Here is an 8,616-nt window from a genome sequence, read left to right on the forward strand (position 1 = left end):
CTGGGTGGATGTGACCCTCATACCCATCCTGTGGGTGGTATTGCACCCCTTACTCACCTAACAGGTGGTAGTGGACAATATACCGATCCTGTAGTTGGTATAGTAGACACAATACCATCCTGTTTAGAGTAGTTTACCCCATAGACATTCCAATGAACCATCGTTTTCTGTTAGCGTTCCTACAAAACATCCTTTAAAGATTTGTAAAGCACCAACTATGGTATATAATATTGATTGGTGAAGGACTGTTATTCTATGTAATAATTTTTAGTGCTTATTATAATTTACTAAGAACAACTAATATTTCTCAAAACAAAACTACGAACCTTCAATAGGAAGTAGCTGATCCATAATATTCTAAGAGCATGGACAATAGTAGGTAAATTTCACAACCCATGTGGGACCTGAAAAGTACAATTTTCCTTATAATTGAACCAATCACGACTATTCTGCTATCTAGGTTGACGGACGGGTACTGTGAGACGCAAGTTGGTACGTGAGGAAGAGTTTGGGCCTTGGAAAAAAAAGTAACTGGGAATATATCACATATTTACTAATTCATATTCAACATATTGACTTTAAGCATTAAGTCATATATGTGCTGTCTTGTGTGAGAACGGGTTGATATTATAAACAAAAGAAGTCCCAGCACAGAGCCTTGAGGCACTCCACTTACAGCATTTTCCCACTCTGACTTGACTCCATTTATACTAACTGTTTCCTTTGGTATAGCCATGCCCTAATCCAACTTATTATAGCACCCCCAATACCATGAGCCTCTATCTTTTTAATCAGTCTTTCATGTGGCACTAAGTCAAGGTACACAACATCACGATCCTTACCACTATCAACTGCCTCAGCTATGCTAGAATAAAAAGATAACAAATTTGTTAAACATGAACGGCCATTTATAAAACCATGTTGCGATTTAATTATTAATTTATGTTTTCAAGATGAACACGAATTTTATTTGCAATTATAGATTCGAGTAACTTTCCCACAATAGACGTTAGGCAAATTGGTCGATAGTTAGTCGCAAGTGATCTATCTCCTTTCTTAAAAACTGGTATCACATTAGCAACTTTCCATAACTCTGGCACTCTGCCTGACTCTATTGAATTATTAAATATGGTAGACAGTGGGTCGCAAAGCTCCTCTTTGCATTCTTTAAGCACCCTGGCAAACACTTCATCCGGCCCTGGAGATTTGTTTGGTTGGAGTTTTACTATTTGTTTAAGAACATCCTCCCTGGTAACTGCTAAACTCGTCAACTTGTCCTCGTCCCCACCCACATAGACTTGTTCGGCTGAAGGCATATTGTTAGGTTCCTCTTTAGTAAATACAGATACAAAATATTTATTAAAAATACCACTCATCTCTTCATCACTATATGTTATTTGACCTGTCTCAGTTTTTAATGGACCTATTCTTTCCCTAATCTTTGTTCGGTAAAATTGGAAAAACCCTTTAGGATTTGATTTTGCTTGCTCTGCTATGCGAACTTCATAGTTTCTTTTTGCTTTCTTTGTCTCTCTTTTATTATTTCTTTACGAATTTCTGGTCTAAACAGATTTCCCCATTCTTAATCCTTTTGCACCATGCTCTCTTTTTACCTAAAAGGTTCTTCTGATCCTTTGTTATCCACTTTGGATCATTAGTATTCGATCTATTCATTTTATATGGTATACTACATTCCTGGGCTTCGCTTAGAATATTTTTAAATAAGTTATATTTTGAATCCACATGGAAAACCCCTTTTACGTCACCTATCTCTGGGCTAACGTCTAGCTCCAATACCGGCCCACACTCCATACCCAAGACTTTCCAATATATTTGTCCCAAAAAAATTCTTAGGCTATTGAAATCAGCTTTTCGAAAATCAGGCACTTTAACAGAATTTTCTCCTACAGTTCTATTCCATTGAATGCTAAATCTGATTTCTTTATGATCACTGTTCCCTAGCTCACTCCCTATTTCGATGTCCTTAATTTGTGTTTCCCTGTTAGTTAACACTATTGAAACTGGATTAACACTATTGAAACTTAACACTATTTCCTGAATTGAAACAGGAATTTCCTCAAGTACTTTCTTATATTAATACATCTTCAGAAGGAAATTATAATGTATGTCTAATGAGACGTGTCATTATTGGACGAGTTGAATCATTGTATGATGGACGTAAAATGAATAGTACTACATTCGTCGAAGAAAGTTTGTTTGGATGCTCCGAGACAACACTTATTTAAGGGGGAGGAGGAGTGCAGGCGTTGAGTCACAATAACGTGGCTAAAGTATGTTGACCAAACCATACACTAAACGGTGAAGGGACGACTACGTTTCGGTCTGTCGTCCGAAACGTCGTCGTCCCTTCACCTTCTAGAGGGGGGGGAGGAGTGTTACGTAAAGTTCCGTATTGCGTTGCATCGGAATAGAATTGGTGGTATTAAGAGTAATATTTTTCTTGCTCAATGGTGCAGGGAGAATGACGTTAACAACCATGCAGGGTTGTTAACGACAAGCGATCGTTAACGATCGTCCGGTGGCGGGATTTCTGATGGCCAATCAGAATCACCGGGCGAGGCAATGAGTACCTGCCGGAATGTGGGCAGAAGCCAGTACTCTACTCACACCCACCATTCGATACGTCGTAGGTGTGTGTGTGGCCAACCTTCTGTAAAAATTACGACGAGGTGATCTCAATCTTTCGAAATACCAGTGGAAGATGGTTTGGTTAACGCCGTAGAGAATTTTAGAAATCGGGATCAGGATAGTAATGAAATTGAACCACCCAAGAAGGTAGAAAAAGTTCTACAGACGTTTGAGATTCCAGTATATATAAAATATATATATATTCCGTCTTAGACGGAATATATAGGTGTAGTTGGCTGAGGGAGCCTCAAAAACTACTTTACTGTTTCATAATAGATAGGTTTAATGTTTCGTAGTATAGAGAAGTAAATGGGGTCGGAAGAGAAAAATTGACGGAGGAGTAGCGCGACTGTCATTGTTAATCTTAAAGTATATGTAACTGTACATCTAACGAAGTGGCAATAATTAGATAATATATATATCTACACATAAGATACCCACGTATTTGGGTAATATGGATAAAAGTATCCATGACAGTTGGATCCCAACAATATTCGTAATAAGGCAAATAAGACGTTGGTATTTATTAATCAAAGTGTTAGTCGCAAGACGCCTGGTGCCCTTAAGCTGTATCTTTCTCTGGTTAGGCCCCATTTATATTGTGCACTTCGGTTTTAGTCCCCGTACTATAGAATGGATATAAACTCGCTCCTACGTGTCCTGTGTAGGATGGCAAAGTTAATTCCCCAAATTGGAGATCTTTCAGATTAAAATAATTTAATACAAAGCTTAAATTGCAGCCTCTGGAAAGTTGAAGTTAGGGGCCGGGGTGGGGGGGGGGTTGACATGAGAGGTTTAAGTGGAAAAATGGTCCATAAAGGGGATATATTAAGAGTATAAAACACAGAACACGAAACAATGGGTATAAATTAGATAATTTTTAGATTTAGGAAAGACACGGGTAAATACTAATTAGGTAACAGGGTTGATTTATAGAACAAATTACCGCGTAACATGGAAGTTGTGGCTCCCTTCTTTGTGTCCAACATGGGTTGGACATGAATTGAAATCTTGCGAATAAGATGCTTCGAACGGGCCAATTGGCCTTCTGCCAATATCTTTTATTCTTACGTTCTTAAGAAATGTCCTCCCATGTTTTCTTCATCGCTCTAGGATTCAAGGCTCGATTCCTTGATTCTGATATTTTCTTTATAATCATTCTCTGGCCTTGTTTACCCTTCACATTTTTATCTACTTTGCTTATTATCAAGCTAAAAGATATCTTTTTTTTTCATCCTGCTACCAACATTAGTTGCACTGGGCTTTGCCTTTCCTTCATATCTGGACTTAAACTGTTACCAATACCTTTCGTCCTCCTGACATAAAGTTCGCTTAACACTTTTCGTAGCGCTCTAGTTCAGTCTGTTGATGAAATGAGACTTGAAAAAGTGTCGTCTGCAGACGCAAACAATGCTCTTCTGAATCGCCTTAAGTCCTGGCTTTGTTGCTGTTGACATTTCCCTGTAACAGTATATACTAAAATGTTCTGAATTTTCTAACATGACTTAACATAAGCCTACCCTTTTTATCTAGTTTTCTCTAACTTTCTTATTCCTGTAATTTCCCCCTTTATTACACCTTGCCTTCCGTTCCTGTTGCCTTGCTTTTTCTTCAAAGATTTCCTTCGCTGCTTGCCTATAAATTGAAGATGGTTATTTTTCAATTTGGATCGCATCCAAAATGTCTAACTGGAAAGCTAGTGAAGATGATTTATCGACATGAGACTGGTCCAGGACGAAAATAGACTTGAGAAAAAGAAGAAAGGTAACTGCAGAAGGCCTAGTGGCCCATATGCGGCAGCTCCTATCTATAACCACCCAATCCCACTCGTCTAAATGTCCAACCCGCGCTTCAAACAATCGAGGGACCCCACCACGTTACGCAGTAATTGGTTCCACATATCAACAACCCTGTTACCGAACCAGTATTTACGAAAGTCTTTCCTAAATCTAAACTTGTCCAATTTATACCCATTGTTTCGTGTTCTGTCTTGAGTTGATACTTTTAATACCCTATTAATATCCCCTTTATGTCCATTCATCCGCTTGTAAGCTTCTTACATGTCACCCCTAACTCTTCGTCTTTCCAGTGAATGCAATTTAAGTTTTATTAATCTTTCTTCATATGAAAGACTTCTAATTTGGGGAATTAATTCTCATCCTACGCTGGACACGTTCAAGGGAATTTGTATCAATTTAATTGTACGGCGACCAAAACTGGACTGCATAATCTAAATGGGGCCTAACCAGAGCAAGATATAGCTAAAGAACTACACCAGGTGTCTTGTTACTAACGCTTCGATTAATAAATCCCAGTGTCCTATTCGTTTTATTACGAACATTCATGCATTGATCGTTTGGTTTTAAATTCTTGCTAATCATAACTCGGACCCCTTTCGCAATCTGACTTCAATCTCGACACCATCTAGCTCTTATCTTGTAACTTTATCATTACCTAGCCTCAAAACTTCCCATTTATTAGCATTAAACTGCATCTGCCAGTCTTTTGACCATTTTAAAACCCTAATTAGATCAACTTGAAGTGATAGTCTTCTTTCGTGTTGATTTCCCTACTGATTTTTGTATAGTCTTCAAATTTGCAGATGTTGCTACTCAAACCTGAATCTAAATCATTTATATATTATAAACAGTGGTCCCAGGACAGAGCCATGAGGTACTCCATTAAGTTTATCCCACTGACTTAACCCCATTTATACTGATTCCTTTGGAATAGCCATGCCCTAATCAAACTTAATACAGCGCCCCCAATACCCTGAGCTTCTATTTTTTTAACTAGTCTTTCATGTAGCACTGTATTAAAAGCTTTGCTAAAGTCAAGGTACACATCACAATCCTTACCACTATCAACTGCCTCAACTATGCTGGAATAAAAAGTTAGCAAATTTGTTAAACATGAACAGCCATTTGTAAAACCATGTTGCGACTTTTATTAATTTGTTTTAAAAGATGGAGACGAATTGTATTTGCAATTATTGATTCAAGTAACTGTCCCACAATAGAAGTTAGGCTAATTGGCCGATAGTTTGACGCAAGTGATCTATCTCCTTTCTTAAAAGTTGGTACCATGTTAGCTACCTTAATGAATCTGGCACTCTACCTAAGTCTATTGATTTATTAAATATGGTAGACAGTGGCTCGGAAAGCGCCTCTTTGCATTCTTTAAGCACCCTGGCAAACACTTCATCCGGCCCTGGGGATTTGTTTGGTTTTAGTTTTACTAATTGCTTAATTACATCCTCCCTGGTAACTGCTAAACTAGTCAACCTGTCCTCATCCCCACCCAGAGACTTGTTCGGCTGAAGGCATATTGTTAAGTTCTTCTTTAGTAAATAGATATAAAATATTTGTTAAATACTACTAGTCTTGTCATTATCAGTTATTTGACCTGTCCCGGTTTTTAATGGACCTATCCATTCCCTAGTCTTAGTTCGATATAACAGGAAAAAACCCTTTAGGATTTGACTTTGCTTACTCTGCTCTGCGAACTTCAGTTTTTTTTTTGCTTTCCTAATCTCTTTTTTTTTTAACATTAACTAGTTATACGAATTCCTGTTCTAAACTGACTTCCCCATTCTTAATCCTTTTGTGCCAAGCTCTTTTTACCTACAAGGTTCTTTAAATTCTGTTATCAAACTTTGGGTCTTTAGTATTCGATTTATTCAATTTGTATGGTATACTACGTTACTGTGCTCTTAGAATATTTTTAAAGTTATATATTAAATCTACATAAAATCCCTTTTTACGTCACCTATCGCTGGGTTCATGTCTTGCTCAAAGACCGGCCCACACCCCATACCCAAGACTTTCCAATCTATTTGACCCCAGAAATTTCTTAGGCTATTAAAATCAGCTTTTTGAAAATCAGGCACTTTAACAGAATTTTCTCTTACAGGTCTCTTCCATTCTATGCAAAATCTGATTTCTTTGTGATCGCTGTTCCCTAGCTCACCACCTATTTCGATGTCATTAATTTGTTTCGCTGTTGGTTAACACAATCTAAAATTATTTTCCCGAGTTGGTTCCTTAATGTGTTGTGTAAGAAAGCAATCTTCAATTAATTCTAGGAAATCCTCTGCTTCACTATTCCCTGATTTGTTCAACCAGTTTATTCCTCTGAAATTAGTCGCCCATGACATAAATACTGTTAGATCTAGATGCTTTAGATATTTCATCCCATAGATGCTTTGCTTCCATTCTGTCTAAATTTGGTGGCCTATATATAACTCCTATTATAATATTTCCTTTTTAGTTTAATTGTATCCAAATAGTTTGTGGCTCGGTTTTGATTTCCTCTTTGAGACTACATTTCTAATTGTCCCTAACATGTATGGCTACTCCCCCCAACTCGTCTAATATATCGATCTGTGTGAAATAGTTTAAATCCATTTATTTGATATTCGGCTAATAGTTCTCTATTTTCTACATTCATCCACGTTTCGGCAAGTGCAATAATTATTTTTTTTTCTGTGCAGACAAGAGCATTTAATTTGTTAATTTTATTTCTTGGACTTCTACTGTTAGTGTAATATACCCTAAGTGAATTGTTATTTTGAGGCCCTTTTCTTTCCCTGATCATTTCGCCAATTCCTTTCTCCCACAAACCCATACTTTCATTACCTTCTCCTCCAAATCAATTCCCGTACCACTATCTACTAACAGTTTAAACCCGAACACCTCTAACCACTAGTTCCATCGAGCTCGCAACAACCCCAGCCCTCCATAGATGCACCCCATCACGAGCATGCATTTCATTTCTTCCATACAAGTGTTCCCATTTGTCTATGAAAGATATTGCATTTGATTTGAAATCTTTCCAGCCGGCAATTGACACAAAGTGCCCTCGACATCCATTCATTTCCCACTCCCTTTCTTGGAAGAATGCCACATGATCGGGATTCCTCTCTTGCTCCTAACTAATTCAATGGCTATCCTGAATCTGTTGGTTCCTCACTCCTAACTTGACCAACATCATTACCCCCTGCAATTTTTTTATACAATAAAATTTATTAATTTTTTATATACATACATACATTATTTTATATACATTTTTATATATTATATACAATAACCAGATACAAATCATATATGTAAATCATAGTATATTTAAATCATAAATCATATTATATCATGTTTATAAAAATACTGAATTAAAAAAAACATTTTATTTACATATAATTTGTAATTATGAGAAGCTCTGGCGTCGTCTTGACTGTCCGCCTTGTCTGTTTCAGTTGTTTCAGTCGTCGTCTGAGAAATCGACAAACTTTGTCGTCGTCTTAAACTACTGCTCTCTCGTCTAAATGGCGTTTGTCAGGTTCATTCATCTGAGCCACAATATACGAATACACGGTAGTGGTATTTTCCAAGGTTGGCTGGGAATTAGCAAAGTTCCCACTTGACGTGGGCATATTTATAGATTGGGAAGCATACTTCAGGGTATACTCCTTGAACCCCTCCCTTGGAATGGAGATTTTCGTTCGGCGGGGAATATTTGCAGATTTGATCAGATCTCTTATGATTTCTCGATGTTGGGTTTGAACGGTGGGTCTCTTGTAATAAGCAAGTTCATTCTCATTCACCCGCCGTCGCTTGAATGTGACGTGGGGCTCAAAACAGTAATTCTGTAGGCATAGACCTTGCTTGTCCAGTAGGGCAATAATCACCAGCCGCAGATCGAAAAGATTGTGAATCTTTACGAAGATGACACTTGTGTCAAAATTCCCTAAGCCATCTAAGACGACGCTGGCTGTTTGTTTCAGTTATTTCAGTCGTCTGAGATATCAACAAACTTTGTCGTCGTCTTAAACTTCTTCTGTCTCGTCTAAATGGCGTTTGTGTCAGGTTCATTCACCTTGGCCACAATATACGAATACACAGTAGTTGTATTTTCCAAGGGTGGCTTGGAATTAGCAAATGCCTAGTGAATGGTCCAGGACGGACCGACACG

At 37.7% G+C, this 8,616-nt stretch overlaps 1 long non-coding RNA gene across 1 annotated transcript; it reads left to right on the forward strand.

Annotated features, from left to right (window-relative positions):
• The first annotated feature begins 2,629 nt into the window (after positions 1–2,629).
• LOC138368767 (uncharacterized) lies at positions 2,630–8,377 on the forward strand. The gene is made up of 2 exons (XR_011229672.1): positions 2,630–2,796; positions 7,901–8,377. It is a non-coding gene; the product is annotated as an uncharacterized lncRNA (long non-coding RNA).
• Positions 8,378–8,616: the final 239 nt, after the last annotated feature.

The sequence above is a fragment of the Procambarus clarkii genome, chromosome 26 (genome assembly GCF_040958095.1).
Source record: "Procambarus clarkii isolate CNS0578487 chromosome 26, FALCON_Pclarkii_2.0, whole genome shotgun sequence".
Taxonomy (NCBI): Eukaryota; Metazoa; Arthropoda; class Malacostraca; order Decapoda; family Cambaridae; genus Procambarus; species Procambarus clarkii.